The following is a 20712-nucleotide window of genomic DNA, read 5'->3' on the forward strand; positions in this document are numbered from 1 at the left end:
TCAACTAGATTTTACGTTAACATTCAATAATAAAAAGCAATGAAAAATTCCCAAAAGAGCGATCCATCACTGCTGAGTAGGGCTCAAAGTAAGCTTACAAGAGAATTCTGTGGAGCATTTCATGCCAATTCCAAAGAGAATCCAAAAAGAGTTCTGATTAAAACTGCAAATTAATTTTAGAGGAGACTGTTCTAAAGGATTTGTAAGGCGAGCTGAAATTAAATTCCAATGAGAACTCCAAGGCACTAGACTACCGTGCGTCTCCATCAATTTATAGTGACTGTAACATGGTCACGACGCATGGTTGTCTAGTCGCATAGGAGTATTGAGCGAAAACCCAAAAATTGATAAGGTCAAAAAATATAACTTAAAATCGAAAAAACACCGCTGATTTTGAGATATAATGTCTAAAAAAGCCTAAATTTTCAAGGAAAAATATAAAAACATATTGCGGCCTCTATCTACAAACTCTGAAAACCATAAAAAAAAAAACAAATACAATCAATGTTTTTTAACACAAAATTAAAAAATCTTTTTAATATCATTATATTTTTTCTAAAAAATATTTTTAATAAATTTTGATTTGATATTTTGATCTTTAAAATCGACCCAGTGGTTCAAAAGTTATATTAAAAAAATATTTTTGTAAAAAATTATTTTTTGACCACCCTAACATGGAAATGGTCACCCGAATGACAAAAAATACGGGTCTAATATTTTACGACAAGGAACAAAACTACCAATATTTACGAAATTCTGAGAACCACTACAGGAGCGATCCATCATTGCTGAGTAGGGTTCAAAGTAAATTTACAAAAGAATTCTGTGAAGCATTTCATGGCAATTCCAAAGAGAGTTCTGGCTAAAACTGCAAAGTGATTTTAAGAAGGCTGTTCTAAGGGATTTTTAAGGTGAGCTGAAATTAAATACTAATGAGAACTCCAAGGTACTTGCAAGTAGAACATCAAGTGAAGAAGGACAATCCCAAGGGAATTCTGAAAAAAATCAATTATGCTTTTTTGGAAGATCAAAAACAACAGTAATCAAGTCAAACATTTTTAAGACATGGCAATCAGTTTTAAAGAAACAGTTTTACAATCAAATCCATTGAATATTGAAGTTTAGTCCTTACTTAATTTCTCACTTTAAAAAAGTTAAAAAAACGTACTTAATTTGAGCAAGTCCAAGATCTAAAAATATTCATGTCTTGAAGTTTCGTATTCTAAGTACAAGTTCAAGACCTGTAAAATTTTCAAAGTGCATGAATTGAGGAAAGCAAATAAATCATTTATTTCAAGTTCGTAATGAACTTTATGAAAGATTAGAGATCTTCATTGCAGTCCCATTAACTTCACAACAATTGGAGAAGTTCTGAGGAATGAAACGAAATGCTAAGAATTTCGGTAGTTCTGAGAAATGAAAGGAAACGCTGAAAATTTTGGTGAAGCTCCATAAACAAACTGCGGGAACATAAGGGGAGTTAAGACGCTGAAAATATGGGGAACTTACTGGAGCCCTGAAAGCGGTTCTTTTAGCATCCGAAAATTTTCAGAAAGTTTTATGAAGTTCCTAGAATTTCAGTGAACTTCACAGGTGTCAGGCGAACTTGAGAAATATAGAAAACTTGAGGGGTAATGTGCAATTTTTTAAGAAGTTCTAAGCATCTCAGAAAAGCTAGATCTAGATATCTTTGGGGGATTTCAGATCTTAAGAGCAGTTCCCGTAACTTTAGTTCAGACTTTTGGGGCAGTTTAAAGATCTATAATCGTAAATTTAGAAACATTCAGGATAGTTCCTTGATGTGCTGAAAAAAAAATCGAGAACTCTAAGAATGAATTTAAGGAAGTACAGAGTCCTTCAGAGAATTTATGAAAACTTCAAAAATATTTCAGGACCTTCACAGAAGTCCAGAGAATTTCTCGGAAATTTTAATGTGCTTACGGGAATTCTTCAATAGAATTGAGAGGTTCAGGAAATAATTCAATTACATTTCTGAGGATAATTCTAAAACCACTCTTAGGAGTATTTAAATGAGGAATGTTTCAAAGCAATTTTTGAGGTAAATTTCAAAGAAATACTATGAAGTTTCAGTTTATTATTGTAATCTTTAGGAAACTCAAAAAAGAATTCTGCAATTCTGAGGACCATTTCAAGGAATTCACGAAACTTAAAGAGAATCGGAACAGAATAAAGAGGGAATTTCGAAGATTATTCCATGGGAATTTAAGAAAAATACCTAGCAGCGAATACCCGAGTAAACGAAAATATCGAATCAATAGCTAGTTTTGCTATTGAAATTGGGGAACAAAACATCAAAAATCGCTATAAGTTTGATTGATTAATGAGGTAAAATATCAAAAATAATATCGAAAATCGATGGGAACCTGACTGCGTAGTAAAAATCTAAATAATAGCAAAATTTACAGCTAACTTAGATAACTTTTTTCTATATCTTATCAAGCATCACTGCCGGGCAGTTGGAGTTTGATTGAATACACACCAACAAAGTCTTTTCCAATAAGGATAAGTAAAACATAAATTAAACAAAGTCAAAATTAAACAAAGATTACTCCAAATAGAAATAGTGTTCTACTAACTATGAAACTACAAACTTCGTAACTATATAGTGTAAAGTGGGTAAGATGCTGTCTGTAGCACAATTACTTTTTGGCACTAGCAATGTAACTCGTAACGTATCTCCTATTGAGAATCAGACACTTTGTGAGTTGCCCCAATAGAACCCTTGCTTTTGGTTTGAATCAGTACAAATTCGTTCTATTATATATATAAAAAAAAAAGAAGTATACATATTCATTTTCTTCCGAACTAAATAAACCACCATCACACTTTGTGAGTGGCCCCAACAGTATCCTTGCCGTTGGTCTAAATCGGGTCAAATCGGTTCTAATAATTATTTTATATTCAATCAAGTAAACCACCATCACACTTTGTGAGTGGCCCCAACAGCATCCTTGCTGTTGGTTTAAATCGGTTCAAACCGCTTATAATTAATTATTTTGGTCATTGATAAAATAAAATAAACCATCATCACACTTTGTGAGGGGCCCCAACAGTATCCTTATTGTTGGTTTAAATCGGTATACACACATCTAATAATGATCTACATCTCTAGACAGCCGGCTGTTTAGAGCATAAATCGAAAACACTTATAAATAACTACACAAAACAAAAGATCGCATCACTTATCAAGGTGAATCCTGATCCAACGAACCTAACCCACTAACAAAACCTCCTTCCTGTGACTTTTGTGGGATGCAGAGGTAAACACGGTCCCAAAACAACAAAAGTCACACACTAACATTCCTTCCCTCTCCCACCTGATTGCAAGGACGTGGCCGGTGACGTTATTGATCTTTAAAGGTAGGAGTCACTGGAACATGTACACTGAGAATGGCAGGTTACTACCAAGCCCCATTCAGTTGATTCTTTGTACAATTTCACTGGTTCAGATCAATCACGGAGTGCAACTATCGATACGTGCAGTCAGACTAAGCTAAGCTAAGCTAAGCTAAGCTAAGCTAGCAATGTAACTCGTAACGTATGTTGAATAAATTAATCAATTAATCTTATTCTGCTATCTGATCAAAATTAGCTCTTGAATTGGTAGGAGTCTACCACACACTGTAGCACGGGAACTAAGTCCAACAGCAGTGGGTGTTTGTCATGATCAAGCTTAATAACCTCTGATTGTCCTCAATATGTCGCGGTATGAAGGGCCAAAAACGGATTGGGTGGATTTATATGCAAAGTCGCCTATATGCATCTACGGGACAGTAAAGAATCTCCTTCCAGCAACATGATCGCACAATTGGTCAAAACGGCGAGCCCACCCTGTATCCACGAAATGTTATCAACAGGGAATTGGCATTCCCCACTCTTCACGTCCAAATCGCTTCAATCGGTTGCCCTGATGGTCCCTCCCAATTCCAGCATTGTTTTGTATATATAGTGTGACTGGTAATTCGGGTTACACCCCAAGGAGGTAGACCAAATTTGCAGCAAAAAACTGTATCGCAAGGTAGGTCGAAAAATCATTCTTTACCGAGCTACTGAGCTATTTATTTCACATTGCCGAGCACTTTTTGCTCGGGAACTCGCGAATATTACCTAATGCCACAGTAAGCATTGCTTGACTACTATGATCAATCTTTGTTTACTAACCACTCTATTCAATTGGCGCCACAGGTTTACTTTCCGACGGATTTATGATTGCTTATGAATACCCGAGCAAAATGAGGCACTTTGAATCAGTGGAAAATTAATTGCTCAATAACTCGGTAAGGAATGATTTTTTGACCTACCTTGCCATACAATGTTTTGCTGCAAATGTGGTTTACTTTCACCTCCTTTCAGGTGTAACACAAATTACCAGTCACCCTGTATATATAGGCAATAATAAAAATGAAAAATTTAAAACGATCTTATCAACTTTCGCTGTTTCTTCACTCTTCTATCCAATTTTTGTGTTTATTTGTGAACTCGTTGTCCTTCTGTGCATTACTGCTAGTCGCTACTTATCTCCCATGTTATTTCTGATGTGTTCTTTCGACATTTCGATGTCCATTATCTTTGTATGATTTTTTCCGTCGGTTTTGTTTTCCGTGCTGAGCATGCTACCGACGCCAGGGAGGCTGCTCCCACACCTGGACCCTACCTATCGACCCATCAACTCATGAGCCGGGAACCAACGGCTTTAAGGCGTGATCAGAGATGTTATGCCTCAGAACATCCCGGCGGCGCCGACTGGGATTGAACCCAAGCCTGCTGAGGTGAGAGGTAATCACGCTTACCACTACATCACCGGTGCCGCTGTATATTTGTATGATTATCTTGTGTTCTTATTTGCGTCTTATAAAACCGTAACACCAGTCCGGAAAATAGACCGTGGGGTATTATCTTAACGAGCATCACTCCATTATCGTATCGCATGTGCTCCATTTTGCAGCTCTTCTTTCACTTTTACTTTATTGACTCATTGCTGTGGATTCGGTTCTGATGCTTGGCCCGGTCGGAAGCGTTGCTGAGCGCTTTGCTGCAGCCTGGATACTCGCACGTGTACGGTTTCTCGCCCGTGTGCGACCTCAGATGCGTCTTCAGATTTTTTTAAGCCGGGAGTACGCCTAGCAGCAGCCTTCAAACGTACACTTGTGGGGCTTTTCCCCGTGTGCCTTCGCATGTGAACCACCAGCATGTACTGCGCCTTGGATGGTTTCTCGTCCCGAGAGCATACCTCCCATCGGCATACGATCGATTTCTTATTCGCGTGGATGTGGTCGTTCTTCATGTGCTTCACCAGCCCGTCCTGGGTGTTGAACTCCAGCGAGCAGTCCTTCCAGTGGCAGTTGGTTTCAATGAAATCTCCCGGTTCATCCTTCGGATCGATCGAGTCCACCTTGGGACCACCCAGCCCGCAGCCACCGTCCATCATCGTGTGCATCGGACTCAGATTGAGTGCGGAGTACGATCCTACCGTCGTCCCAGTTCCCCCCAGTGTGGTGGTGATGATCACGGGTACCATTGCCCTGCGTCGACGTCGGACTCGACTGATGGTTGGAGGTAATCATCGGTGGACTCCACTTGTGCATCGGAACGTTCTGGGACGGTTCCCGCTTGATGCGCGATTTCTTCTGATGGGACGCAGGCCACCTGATTCGTTGAGCTCGGCTATTCCGGCTTCTTACTCGAGATTTGCTGAGTTTAATCAATTTAATGACATATTATTAGCTTATTCTGCTGTCTGATCAAAATTAGCTCTTGAATTCATGATACAAAAATTTCATAATAATATCAAATTATGCTTTGATAGCTGAATAAGCTATTCACTTCCTAAAGCGTACAACTTGCCAATATATTATAATAAGATATTGATAGTACAATTTGATATTATATTGCTGTGGTTTTGCTATTTTCCTATACTCGGGTACTGAAGAGCAGGGATGGAAAATCATTTACATTCATTTCGTGCATTCATTTACATTGCCGCTAACTTTTTGTCATCAACAGAATACCGTTAAATGATGTATGAAGCTTTTGTAGCTTTTGATATTAAATACAACTTTTGTTAATAACTAAAATCTGAATCTCTTATGCATGATGAAATTGAGCTGGCAGAACATGTTATTGTTTTTCAGTGAATGCAATTAACATTCGCTGAAAAACAATGGTGGGTTCTTATCGCTCTGGTTCATCATGCATAAGAGATGAAGATTTGAGTTGTTAACAAAAGATGTAGCTAATATCAAAGCCTACAACAGCTTCAAACACTATTTTACGGAGTTCTTTTGATTAAAAAAGTTAGAGGCAAATGAATGTAAATTATTTTCCATCCCTGATGAGGAGAGATATTTTCAGGTGAATTCTTTGGGGAATTCGTAGTTAAATACAGCGAAAATTGTTAAGATTTGTATGGGAATTGTAGGTAGAATAAAAGTGCGCTCTATAGAGAATTTCTAGAATATTATGTGGAAAATTGTGACTCGCGTCGGCGAGATAGAAAAATATCTGTGTGTGTGTATGAAACGAAACGTGTTTCTTGGCAACCAATGAACGAAATTAAATGCAATAACCAGCAAATGAAAGGTTTCATGGTCACATAAAACGCTTTTGAATATCTTTGAGACTGGTCACGGAAATATGGACGGAACAACATCCTAAAAACACAGATTTAGGAAACTTAGTCATGTTTCTCGGCAACCACTGAAACGAATTGGACGCAACAGTCACTAAATGAAAGGTGGTCTCATAGAACACGTTTGAATATTTTTGAAACAGGTTAACTGGTTTCGGACATATGGCCGGAACATGATCCGGTTTGTATCATGAGACACCTCAAATTAAATGATAATTCAAAATCCACTTAGCCGTAGTCATTTGTAGTGTCCACCCTGGCCATATTTTAGGAACATTCGGAAAGCGGCCAGTTTCTGACTTGGGTCAAAATCCATCATGCCATACGATCACATCAGAATTCATCCACTTTTGGGGAAATTTTTATTCGCAAGAAGAGTAGGTTTTCACCATATTAAATAAAAAGCCTGAATTAATCCCCCAAATCAGGTTTTTTATTTAATATCTCACGCTTGGAAAAGTTCTCTTGATTCTGGATAAGGATAAGTTTTTTTTTTTCGATTTTCAGGGCTTATACAATGTGAGTTCTCGGATCAATATTCCGGGAGAAATTTTCAAGCTTTGATGATTCAAACCTAACTCAAATATGCGAAATACCGTAATTCAAAATGTTTAATATGTATTGCGAAATTTAAATAAATCAAATGGGACTGCATTTCTTTTTTAATTTATGGCATATTAAAAATTTCTGAGGTCTTAAGCTTGTACAAATTTTCAAAACTTTTAGTTTAAAACAAAATTTGTATTTGACTTTGTAAAATTTGCGATAAATCTACTCTATATACAAATTATTCACTCCAAGATCTAGATTTATTTTAGTTTGGAATATTGCCAATTTATTCAAAAAATTGCTTCTATTTCGAAACATGTCTCTACGTAAATGTAGGTATGACATGGTTATCATATGAAAAAATATAGTACACGAGTAGATCTTCTATTTAATACCCAGCATTTCTGCTAAAATATAGCATTTAAAATGTATTAATAAATGAATCATCATTAATTTAAATTATGATTATTAGTCTTAGGACAAACTAAAAAATCAAACGTTTTGCACCAATTGCCCCTCAGGAAACGGCCCCCCATTCTTAATTATCTTAAACTTTCAATTTCACATATCTCTGGAATCAATAAAGATACAAACGGCATTGAGTACCTTTTTTGAAGCATTTTCAACGTACAATCAAATTTTGCAATCGTGATTTTTCTACAGTGTTGCTAACTTTGCGATTTTTTCATTTGAAAACTTTAAATGAAAATATCTCAAAATGCCCTAGCTTTTTTAATTTTGATGGCACCAAAGTGTTTAGCAGACATTTTTAAATGAGAATCACTTGAATAGAAAAATCAACATGTTTTGTTTAGGAGATAGGGCGGAGATCTAATTTTGGGGCCTACAACCTGCCTTTGCCTCTATTTTTATAGCGGATTTTTTTTTTCCAAAATGGAATGTTTTCACTGAAGTTGTATTCTAAATGTACTTACCGTTCCGTACGTACCGTAACATTTGATGTAAAGTATTAAATTGCAGGTTGTCCATCCAACCGGGAAAACCAGAAATCCGGGGAAAAACCGGGAATTCGGATTTGCCGGGAAAAAACCGGGAGAAATGCGGGAAAATCCAAATCGCACCGGGAAAGATCATAAATAATCATCCCAAGTAACAATTTTGGTTTTATCATTGTCTTGTAGGCCAACAGTTGGTATTGAAGAATCATTTAAAACTTTATAAAACTTGCAATGTTACTGGGAATCAATCAATTTTAAATCACACATACCGTTCACAACTTTCATATTATGTCTTTCACTGTGGTAAAGTATAAAAAATCCTCAAATTTATTGCTCATTTTGCTCTCACTCGCAATATGTTCGTCCACTGGCAATTGGTGATTTTGTCGTTATTCCTACCACGATAGCATACATAGTATTTTTTTAGAATTTCGTTTGGTGTGACTATAATAAAAAAATAAAGATCTGAACTCCAGGCATTGTGGAAAACCTAATAAACAAAATCAATTATATTAAGGGGTTTCACGAAGGTATAACCATTCTAACATTTAGTCGAATCATCGTATACCTTGTTGAGTCTGCAGCACTTCAAGATCAGATATTCGGCAAAATGTCGACTACCTGAGAAAAAAAAACTGGAATTTCAGGGAATTCCATTTTAGTCCTGGAAAATCAGGAAATCACATGGAATTCCTTTAAACATCAGGTAAATATTTCTTAAATCCTCTTTGAACAGTATTACTGATCTCGCTAGTCTCATGCTATTTAATAACTCGGTGTAGTTTTAGGATGTTTGTAATTTAATAAAATCTTCCATAGGATTGTGAGCTTGTGGATGCTCAAATGATTTTTTTTTAATTGCTTAAACAAAGAACATAGTCTTCTCCAACTGCATATGTATTGTATACAAATTATGTTAGCTGCATTACTGTTAGAACTATCAAAATCCTATGAATTTACACGCTAGTGTTCGTGAGATTCTGCTTGCCGAACTGCGTTTTGATGATTTTGGGCCGTCCCTGAGTTGAAGTGGGATTCAGAGGGTCGGTAAAAATCTATTTACATCTTTGAGTAGAGCTATACATTGTTGGTTGTGACAAAATTCATGCTCCAAGTGGATTAGCGCGTTTCTGGGTGGCGCTGTTTAGTTCGATCCAACAAAAATTAAACCTAAGAAAATGGGTTGGAGCGTCTTTTTGTAAATGCAAGAATGGAAAAAGTTAAGAGATATATATCTGAATACTTAAAGTTATAGTTCCTCATTGTGTGCTTAAGAGCCGGATAAATTCAGACTTTAAGCTATCCAATGAAATTTTAGAATTATGATCCTGCTTGGATGGACGGATTTTTTGATTACGTGAAGTAGCAGATTATGATTAAATATTGAACTCAGGGTCACATAGGCCAACATTTCTAATTTTGTGAAAGCACAACTCTGAATTTCAAATGTTCGATTATGTTGATGGAAAGAAAGTGGGGGCAATCCCAAGTAATTAACAAGCCTGGTTAATAATAATTCGACTAATAATTTGCCGAAGCCCTTTATCAGTCGTATGTTTGCTTTATATAGCAAAATCAATCCAAATTAGCGGGCTTATTGGTTACCTAAAAAGTAATAAATTGGGTTTTATGATTCTGTAAGTCATGATTTAAACTTGTAAGGTGCTTTAAAACCTCCAAAAAATTTGCAATGTTACTTGGGCTGGGATGTGCAATACGTGCTTGTGAACGATTTCCCACCGGAGGTATCCCGCTGCGATCAAGCGTTTGGTTAAACGTGTTATCCATAACAAATGTTCAATGGAGATGAGATGGGCATTGAATTGTGCACGGGTAATATATTTTACAACGGGGTATTAAAAACAAGTGTTTCATATGCGGATAAATATTCCTACCGGAAAGTCCAGAAACAGTCAAAAAATAAATAACTAATAAGGGTGAGGAAATTGACATGTCAAGGAGAGGGAATGGAGTAAATTGAGCAAATAAGGGGATCATGAACTTGTTGAATACATTATGGCGATCAAGCTAGTGATGAGAATGCATGTTATTGGGATTAAGCCGTTCGTTTTATGATAACTTTATCCTTAATTTCTTGTGGATAGAAAGATAGCAAGCTGATTGATATAAAAATGATTGCAGTTTCATTCACACAGCATTATCAATCAAAGTAACGCCCGGTTACTGCTTTAATTTATTTCCTGGCTCATAACATGTCTTTAATCTGTAAATTTAGAAAAATGTGACTGATTTTCTATACTCGGTTTTTTTCTGAAAAAAAGACTTGAAAATCAGGGAATATCAAAGAATTTAGTTTTTTTCGTTGAGTCAACGCTCTGTCCGGAATGATTTGTATAACCCAATTATGTTATTTTTGAACACAGTTAATAATTTTAAATGATGTTATGAGTCTCCGTGAAGAATACAATGCTCAAAAATTCTGAGTGAACATCGATCAAGATTTCAATTAACCTGTAAAATATCGCCAGGATAAATAAATATATAATATAAATATTTCGAGAATATAAATATTTTGGTAACACATCTCTGTATTGCATTTTTATTGTTATTGTTATAAAATAAACTTTAAGATCGTAGCTCAAGGAATATTTTAAGTACTTTTTATAACGCTCCTGCTCAGATCTTTCTTTTTCCGTCGTACTAAAACAAGATTTGGGGTCATTTTTGCTGTGAAACTCTTAGATTTTATACGATTTTTTGATTCCATGAGATTTTAGAAATCCGTATCATCAACATATTATTGCAAATCTCATCTAATATTTTTTCTTCAAAGTAGACGTATTGTAGAGCAATTTTGCTGAAAAAATTACATGTTTATCTCTAAACGGTTATTTTTCGAAAGCTTTTTTGTTAAATAACCGGGAAAAAACCGGGAATTAAAAAAATTGAATGGACACCCTGAAATTGTTGAGATATAGTTAAATATCTAAAACAGTTTTTTTTAACGCCATTGAAATCACTACGGCATATAGGATGAAGATAAAAATTGATTTGGTTAATGACTTTGTTCGGTAGTTGTTGAACTAAAGTATCGCACCAAACGGATAATTGACTTGTAAACGCCGAAATCAAGGATTTATTTGATGTTTTCTGCTCGATAGGCCCAACATGGGCGATTAGGCCGAGGTAGTTATCTACCCTCTTGAATTTCAAAGATGAGATAAAAGTTTTTCCAAATAATCCATTACACCAAAACGCTTCGATATAGAATGTTGGTATTGGTGTTGGCTTTCAGCTCAAAACGATCAAATCTGTGAGTGTGCTGAAGACCTGACACTTGTTTCTTTAAGTACAATCAAATGTTGAGATCTGATTATTTTTTACACTGTTGCCATCTTGTGATTTGTGCAATTATCAATTTTATTCGGTGGTCCATTTTTTCATTATTTTGGGATCTTGAATGTCAGACTTTTTACACTTGAATTATTCGGCTTTTTCTGCAAATAAGTCCTTTAAGAGCACAAAGTGTGAATGAGGATTTTATGAGGTTAGTCTTTAAAATTGTCGTACAAAGAAAAATATTATATTCGAAAATCTTTCTGACTAACCAATAAAATCCAACAGTCTTATCTTTCTGAAGCCAGCTTTTGTATTTTTCATCTCCTTCCCAATCTCCCACACCCATAGTCCATCCCAATCAATCTCATCGATCTTCCTGACAATGACGTGCTTGCCATCACAGTGAGATATATAAATTGAATCAATTCTGTTTCCAACCATTGGAACAATTTGTTCTCGGTTCGTTATCCTCGTCCATCACCTTTTCCGTTATTGCTCGGGTTAGTGAGAAGCGTCTTTGGTGTTGTGCATGTCCCAAATGGACTTGGGGCTTCATTCAATTCCGGTGAACTAGTACGGATAGGAAGAGCCGGAAACATGCTGGATTGAAATTATACATAGAATGGGAATGTACAGTGACTGAAAAAAATAAAGACGTTCGTGCAAGTTTTACTTTGACGAATTTGAAGAAACAGATGTGCAAGGTAATTTACGGGAAAACTATATTTTCATGCTGGGTGTAGTTTTTCAAATATGTTTGTGTGCATCGACCGTCACTGTAGATAACAATCCCCGAATATGACACCCCACTCTATCGCAGTACACCACTTGCTGAGATTTGCATTGTATTCGTTTATTGCCACCACGTCCGGAACGGTACTCAAATGTGGGTAACAAAAATATGATATTCCATAATTTTCCCTTGAGGCTGGTGAAATGTTCAACAGGAATTCACGTTATCATGAAAGCCCGTTTTGCGTTTAAAACAGAGACGTTACATATTCAGAAAATCATGTACGACTCCCGTCGTCGTAGGACGCCTGAATACCATCTCATTCAATCTGTTGTCGGAGCAGCAATTAAGCGTGATTATCTCTACGGTCACATGCAATGGAGATAATGCGAATGTTTTGAAACTCTATGCTTACCGGCATGTTTCTCAAGTGATATGTTTTTTAGAGCTTTGTGCGGGACTGTGTGAACTGTGGCGCCAACATGAGACAATTGTATTTATTGTTGTACAAATTAGATGTAATGGGGCTGTTAGCGCTTAACACGTCTTCCTTATAAACATGGAAGGCATGTTTTACTTAGAGCGATAGCAGTACGCTTTAATCCAATTAATTGCAACAATCAACGATCTGATGAGAAAATAAGCCATCATAAGGATGGATCTATTGTGGATGATTGTGTGAAACTGAAAATGTAACTTAAGTAACAGTTACATTGCTTCGTTGAGATAGTACCATCTTAATTTGCTAATCGTTTCATTTTCCGTAAAAGCTGTTAATTCTGTTCTACAGCGTCGCCAAACCCTGCAACAACGAAACGTTGTTTGAGCACCATGCAACCGACTCCGACCGTCTGCCGTCCTCTTATTTACGATGACGGTTATTACTCTGCAGCAACATATCCTGACATCTGCCGCCGTCGTGTGCCAAACGATCCGCCCGAAATTAACAATCCCTAGAACGCCACCCATCCTTTCCGCGCTTGACTCCGACAATTGCAGCTCATGAGCGGCGGAGGTTCTATTTACGGGAAAATTGCCATCGGAAATCAACCCCAATTTTTCGCTGCTGAAACGTACCTTTTCGCTTTCCAAGAAACACCGTGTATTGTTGTGCAACTTTTCAACCGTTTCCACCGTAGATGCACAGAATTGTCTCAACTTGTTTGTAGGGTGCTACGAAGCACTTGCTCTACCGAGTTGGAGATTTTTCCCTATTTCAAGTTGATTTTTTTCTTCTGTTTTGCCTGTATTGGTGTCACCCGGCAAAGGCAAATGTTTTTCGTACCCTCTAAATAGCAGAAAAAAAAATAATGGGAAAATTATTTCCTAGCTGAACTTGACCGACCCTTCGTAGGGTGTTCTGCTGATTCAACTTCGTTAGTGTTCGATTTCAGGGCCTATAAATGCAGTTGTAGATATAAGCTCGAATCGAAAATCTGCGGCGATGCGAATCGAGGGGTGAATATATTTAATGGTGTTTGTGATAACGGAACACCGGGGCGTGTTTGGCATGAAAATCAGCTGACTTGCAATTACAATTAACTCAAAAACTTTAAAAATTAGGTTTAGAGCGGAACAACTTTACTTTGTACTACATCTTGTTGTATTTTTTAACCATAGAAAAGTAATTGTAGAAATTTTGTTTGGAATATGCAACATACACATAATTTCAATGGCTCAGTCAAATAGAGTTTAAATAAATTATATGCAGATCTACTTCACTAAAAGCAAGCAAAGGAAAAAAAGGAATTGGACACGGAAAGAGAGTATTCATTTACTAAAAAAAACATATTGCTTATCCATACCTGTTTCTTCTTCTTCTTTTTCTGCGCCGACTGTAATTGAACCCAGGCCTGCTGGGGTGAGGGGTAATCGCGCTTGCCACTACACCACCAGTGTCGCTGTGGGATATTGGATGTACGTTAATAGAGGATTTTTCCAAGTTTCTCATATTTAAATTCGTTCTCATTCAAAGTCTCAGAATCCTGGATCTTTAATTTCTGTGTGCGGAATCTTTGAAAATGTTCAATGTTTAAAATTAATCAATAATTTCTTTGAAACTTATCTCTTTATATCTTTTTAAATTTCTTAAGGATTTCCTTAGGAGCATTCCAAAATGTCTTCAGTATTACTTTTAATGTCAGGATTCCCCTTGAAAATTGTATAATTATGTCCGGTATTCTTTAGAAGTTTTACAGAACACTTAAGAAATTTCCTCCAGATAATTCTTGATATTTACTTGCTTTAATTTCAGACGCAAATTTTATTCATCGTTGAGTTCCTGCACTTTTGGCGATTATTAGTGAACTAATCTCAAATTTGGGTCGTTCTCATTGGCCGTGTAGCAATTCTCAATTTGCAATTTCCCGGGTTTTTCCCGATTTGTTCGCGGAATTTAGATGTTTTCCTGATAGTTTTGAGTCAGAAAAAAACCCTTTCTAAATTATAACCCATTTAACCAAGTGATCTCTTCGGCTTAGTGGGACTCAGTTATATGCTTAGTCCGCTCAAAAATCTTTGCATGATTTGTATTAAATGTTCTTAAATTTCCTTTAGAATCATTAGTCTACACTAGTTAAGTTTCAGAGTTTCCCTAAAATTAATTTGAGATTCTCTCCGAGAGACCCTTGGCAATTTCTATACAATATTTCAGAGCACCTTTTTCGTCGATTTTTCCTTTTAATTCTACTACTTTTGTATTACTTTCACTAATTCACTTTCACTTATTCTCTTTTGAACAATAACAGATACGTATTTCGTTTAATACTTGCAAACTTCTTCAGTGTCTAGTCATAGACTATGACTAGATACTGAAGAAGTGCAAGTAGTAAGCGAAATACTTATCTGTTATAGAATTAGTGAAAGTGAATCGGTGAAAGTGAATTAGTGAAAGTGAATTAGTGAAAGTGAATTAGTTTAAGTGAATTAGTTAAAGTTTATTAATGAAAGTAAATCAGTGAAAGTGATACAAAAGTAGTAGAATTAAAAGGAAAAATTGACGAAAAAGGTATACATTTATTCTACTAAACATCAATCAATCAATTTAGATTTCAAAACACTTCAAAAAATTCTAGGAATGCTACCTAAAATTCGCTTCGAAAGAATTCACTGAAGCTTCCTTACATAGCTCTATTTAAAATAAGCTTGAATTCTCCTCATAATTTCCATTCAATCCTCCTAAGAATTGTCTTACAATTCTGCTCAATTATCTTGGAGCTTTCCTCTAAATTCTCCTGGAATTCTTCTCAAGATGCTCTTGGAATTATTCTTGCAGTTATCATAAAACTCATCTCAGCATTCCTTTGGAATTGTTTCCTCAATTCTATCCCCTTGGTATTTATCGTGAGATCCTTGTAACTCTCTTTAGAATTCACTTGAAATTATGTTTAAATATTCTAAGATTTCCTTCGAAAGAGTTGTGATGACACTCTTTTTAAATTTAAGAACTTATTTTGAACATTTATTACAAATGGACCTGGAATCCTCTTCACAATCGTCGTGAATTTTCCTAAAGAACTACACGACCAATGAGAACACCCAAATTTAAGTTTAGTTTACTCATGAATCACAAAGGTGCAGGAACTCAGCGATGAGTAAATTTGCCTCATGTTTTTCCAGGTTGAAATGTCCTATTTGGTGCGGCCAAATTCTAAATGGAACAGACTTTACTCCTAGACTGAGTAAAATTTGGTAAATTTTCCTCATTTTCTGGCAGATTTTTGAGGTTTCCACAGGAAAACATGAGGCAAATTTACTCATCGCTGAGTTCCTGCACTTTTGGCGATTATGAGAAAACAGAACTCAAATTTGGGTTGATCTCATTATCCGTGTACCTAAAGGGACTACTCTGAACGTCTGAAGTCCCATAAATGGAGTTTTAGACAAATCTCTCTTAGAGTTCTTAAAAAAATCTGTTGGTATTTTTCTCTGAAAAATATTGAAGTTATCTCCAGAATTCATTCTAAAATCTCTTCAAAATTCTCATAATATTTAGTTTATCTAAGTGATTGTATCCTGAAAACCTTGTTCAGTCCATGGGGTCTTTAAATAGTTTAAAGGTCCAGAATCTTATTTTTCCCCGATTTGTCAGAGAAATTCACCGGTTTTTCGTGACTTTTTCCAGGTTTTCCCGGTTTCCCGGTTCACTTGTTACCCTGCATAATTTAGAGATCAAATTTATGAGATAGTTAAACCATTATTTGTTTTATTTTAAAGGAACATGAAAAATGCTTATGATGAGTTGTGATTGTGAGTTTATAAAATTTCTCGAAGTGGATCGCAGTCAACGAAATATTGGAACCGTTTATTTTTTAGCGATCAATAAATGTCACTATTAGTTACTTTTTCATTCCTTTAAAGTCACTTTTTGGTCACTATTTTCGATAGTTTAGTCAATAAAGTCACTATTATTATATTACATAGTCACTACCAGTTCGCTATATTATTTTAAAATATATAGCTGTACAGCTGTAGCTGTAGTGTACACATACAACTGAAAGCTGACACCCGGACCATACTTCTTCTGAATAAATCATAAAAATTCGGTTCAAAATTGAAATGAAAACGATGTAGCAGGGGATATGGATGCTAAATGCCCCTAATTTGGGCCCATACATAAATTCAGCAATCGACTAAATTTTTAATAGCGACCAATAATATCCATTAGTACCGTTCCAATGACGCGTTCATCTAAATAAAATTGATAAATAGCAGATTTTTAGCGATGGGCCCAACATTAGAGCCATTTCTCCTATATATTTTTTTTTAAACTGGATATAGGGTAACTTGCCAATTGTTGTAAACCACCCAATTGTTGCACACTTCCAATTGTGTACTATGCAGCATTTATCCATGGCCATGACGTTTACCGATCATGGTGACATGTTGATCATTGATCAATTGCTGAATGATAAAAAATGTTCTTTTGAAATTCAGTATAAGAAATAGTGTGATTAAACTTGTTTTAAATATTGTTGGCATTGTACATATGATTTCAGGTGAAATTCTAATTGTTCTTCTAATAATCTTCAGTGTCAAACAAGCTATTACTAGCTTAACATTCAGTTAACTTAAGTAATCTTGAAAGGTGAATGTTAATTATTCTTATATCCAACTATCAATTGCAATAAATCCATCAACCATCCGAAGAAAAGCTTGATCAGAGATGTTATGTCTCAGAACATCCCGGCGGCGCCGATTGGGATTGAACCCAGGCCTGTTGGGCTGAGAGGTAATCACGCTTACCACTACACCACCGGCGCCGCTTTGGATGGAGACGCATGGTCCTGGGTTATTGTCTATGGAAATAACGCTTAAATATATGCAACGGTTCATATAATACATCTGCTTCGTATAATTTCTTTCCGTGGTTGACCGATTCGATAAAATATATAAAATTACTGATATCGTGAGTACAATATACCTGAGAGTTACGATCAATCATCTATCAGAACGACGGAAGGGTTATTCTTGTTGTTAAATAACATCCTAAGATGCATTTAGTCATATTTTTTGGGTGTGCAATAATTAGATACAAAGTGTGAAATAATCTACGACACATTCAAAAGATTTATTATAAGGAAAGTTTTAACGAATGTAAATTGCAAATAAGCTCTGGAAATGTTTCATCAATCACAATATAAGTTTTTTTGAGAAATTCCTACTTCGAAAACGTTTACAACCTCGTAAATTCGCTGAATAACAAAAGCTGTGCAACAATTGGCAAATTACCCTATCTATTACTGAAATCCATTAAGTCTATTTTAATGGATGTTGCTCATTTTTCAACATCTTTAAATATCCATTCTCCTACAAGTTTGTCTCAGACGTCATATCGACTAGAAGAGCATTTTCCGTGCTATGTATGATGTATAAAAAATATCTAATATAATTTTTTTATTTTAGATTTTACTATTTTTGAAAAACAAAAACCTATCTTAAAGAAAAGAATAAACAACTAAAAAATTAGATAGGTTCGACCAAAATTACATTTACCATCCACGTTCCTGGTATGTATGTATGTATGTAAAGGATACCACTCATTGTTGCAAGGCACAGCCATTAGACAGTGGATCATCCTCCAAGTATGACTTGATCAAGTACGATACCTGGTTGTATTCAATTTACCATTGTAAGAAGGGCCAAAAACGGAGGGGCGGACCCGTAAGCAGATACACTTACACGCAATCCGCGGGGTCAGGAGAATCGCCTTCCAATGATAAAATCCTACAACCCGATGTAGAACAAGCCATCATACGAGGGAACGTCCCAATGAGTGGGGAGAAGAGCCCGCCGTCAATTCACGAAATGTTAATGACAGGGAGTTGGCAATTCCACTCTCCCCATCCAAATCGCTTCAATCCGGTGCCCTGGTGGTCCCATCCCTCCCCTTTGCATTTAATTTATTTATATCGGCATTACCCGTTAGATTTTGTCAACACAATTTTGATTTCTTAGCTTTTCAAAATCTTTAATAAATGCAAATCTTATCATCTGACCTATTCCGCGAGTCGTTCGAATCTCCACCACCAATGAGTCAACAAAAGTCACGCACTAGTGGGGTGACTCTCCGTGCAATCAAATGAAGAGTCACCTCACACGAGGCGACCATCGTCACCCTACTAGCGACAGCGAGCCATACTACTCGCAGAACAGGCCTGCAGGTGACGTTTAAAGCTCCACAATTTTACTGAAAATCTAAGAAAATTATTAAACAGAATTTAATAATATAACTGCAGAGCACAAGCAGTTTAAATATACTGAGGACGTGTTGTCAAAATCGAACGGATACTTTATATGTTTATTAATTTATCTTACCTTGATGGACCAACTACTTACCTGTCCTTAATGGTCATAAGCTCCAATCGGTATTTCCCGGTAAATCCGATCACGATCCTTTACAACATTTGGCCGACCTGGTTGGAGGTTACCACCCTACACCAACGCGCATCATCGCAACCACTCAGCATTTTCTTCCTTTTCACTAAATTGAAGGGCTTCTAGGGAAACTATTTTCTTGCGGACCGCGTTGCGGTCGGACTTCACTGTTCTTCTCCTTCTTTTTCTCTTTTAACCCCTACTACGAGAAGATGAAACACCTATGTGGCACTCACTCTCCTGCTATCGGTTGTCGCTGCATTAAAACCACTGCCGCTCTCTTTCACCGTTTTCTTTTTGCTTCTCTTTCTACTCTCTTCGTCTCACAGAATTTCACCGCCGCTTTACTCTGTATTCCTTTAGGGTGCTCACTCACACACTACTGTTTGCCGCTATATTTTTGGCTTTTTATTTTCCCGCACTATCAGCTTCTTCTTTTCTTCCTCTTTCCTGCCTTCTCGCACTCGAAATTATCGCTACCGTTCGGCGTGGAATCCACAATTTCCACTCTTAAACGCAACTCCCCTCGCACACATATGCACACTGGGCCTCTCCGCATAGACCTTTGCCCCTTCAGCAGCAATCCTGCCAAAAGCAGTCTCAATCACGCTTTTTCTTTCTTCTTCTATTACCGCCACCGATTGAAACCGTCACGCAAATTATAGCGCATCACCTGCGGATGTTAACCACCACCTTATCTTCGTATCACTCCACCAATACGCCTCCTAATCCGTATTACCGGACCAGCCTTCCGCCGAACACTTTCCTCGAACCAGCAACAGCACTGAACGCAGCAGCAAACAGCACACACGTCCGACTCAGTCGGTAGTCACTCACGCAATGTTACCATCCACGTTCCTGGTATAGTCAAATACAAGGCTGTTACCCTACATACTGTTATTTAAAAAGTAGGAAAACCCTCACGGCCTTCTCTTACTTCCCTTGCAATATCTTGAAGATATGTCTCAAATTCTATTAGCGAACAAACATACACATACTTTTTTGACAGTTATTAGTCCTAATTGGATGAACAACAACCGAGTGAGTGGCAGCATCAGGTTTCTTTCATCATTCCAAAAAATACGACATCATCACCGATTACACACTTTTCCTTCATTTGTTATTATAGTGCCAAGGCAAGTGAGTGTTTTATGTCCCGATTTGCCGGTGCTTCATTCGCAATTTTTAATAAAATGAAATTGTTTACATTCCTTTCACTCATTCTGCTTTCAAATTTCGCAGAAGGGGAAACTAAACAAAAATAGAAGCACGAGCTCTTTGATATTTTTGTTTCCATGACATCCCTTTAATAATCTTAGGTTGAAAAGAGAGCAAAAACCGCTTCCGTTCCGCTGATCTTTGAACAACGATTGACGGTCAAAGTGCGTGATGAATCCCCATTGCCCTTTCTGCGTGCGATTAGAATTCAGCTCAATCCTCTTCGACATGATGATGGACATCTCAATTAGTTTGGTCTAAAGGAATCGTGTAACGGTGTATGGTCACGACATAAATTCGTTTAATTACCCTTCTGCGATCGTAGATTTACACCTTAATTAAACCCCCTTTTTGGACCCGTACGCACCTTAGGTATCGTGTAGCATTCCATATAAATGAAAATGGAAACAGATCAATCCACTTAGCAG

General features: G+C 36.6%; 1 protein-coding gene across 3 annotated transcripts in view; it reads left to right on the forward strand.

Moving 5' to 3' along the window:
* The window catches only part of Lrch (Leucine-rich-repeats and calponin homology domain protein), a 227553-nt gene that overhangs the window by 124108 nt on the left and 82733 nt on the right, over positions 1-20712 (forward strand). The window lies entirely within an intron of this gene.

This window comes from Ochlerotatus camptorhynchus, unplaced genomic scaffold (assembly GCF_037179485.1).
Source record: "Ochlerotatus camptorhynchus isolate MF236.1 unplaced genomic scaffold, CSIRO-AGI_Acam_v1.1 ptg000080l, whole genome shotgun sequence".
NCBI lineage: Eukaryota > Metazoa > Arthropoda > Insecta > Diptera > Culicidae > Ochlerotatus > Ochlerotatus camptorhynchus.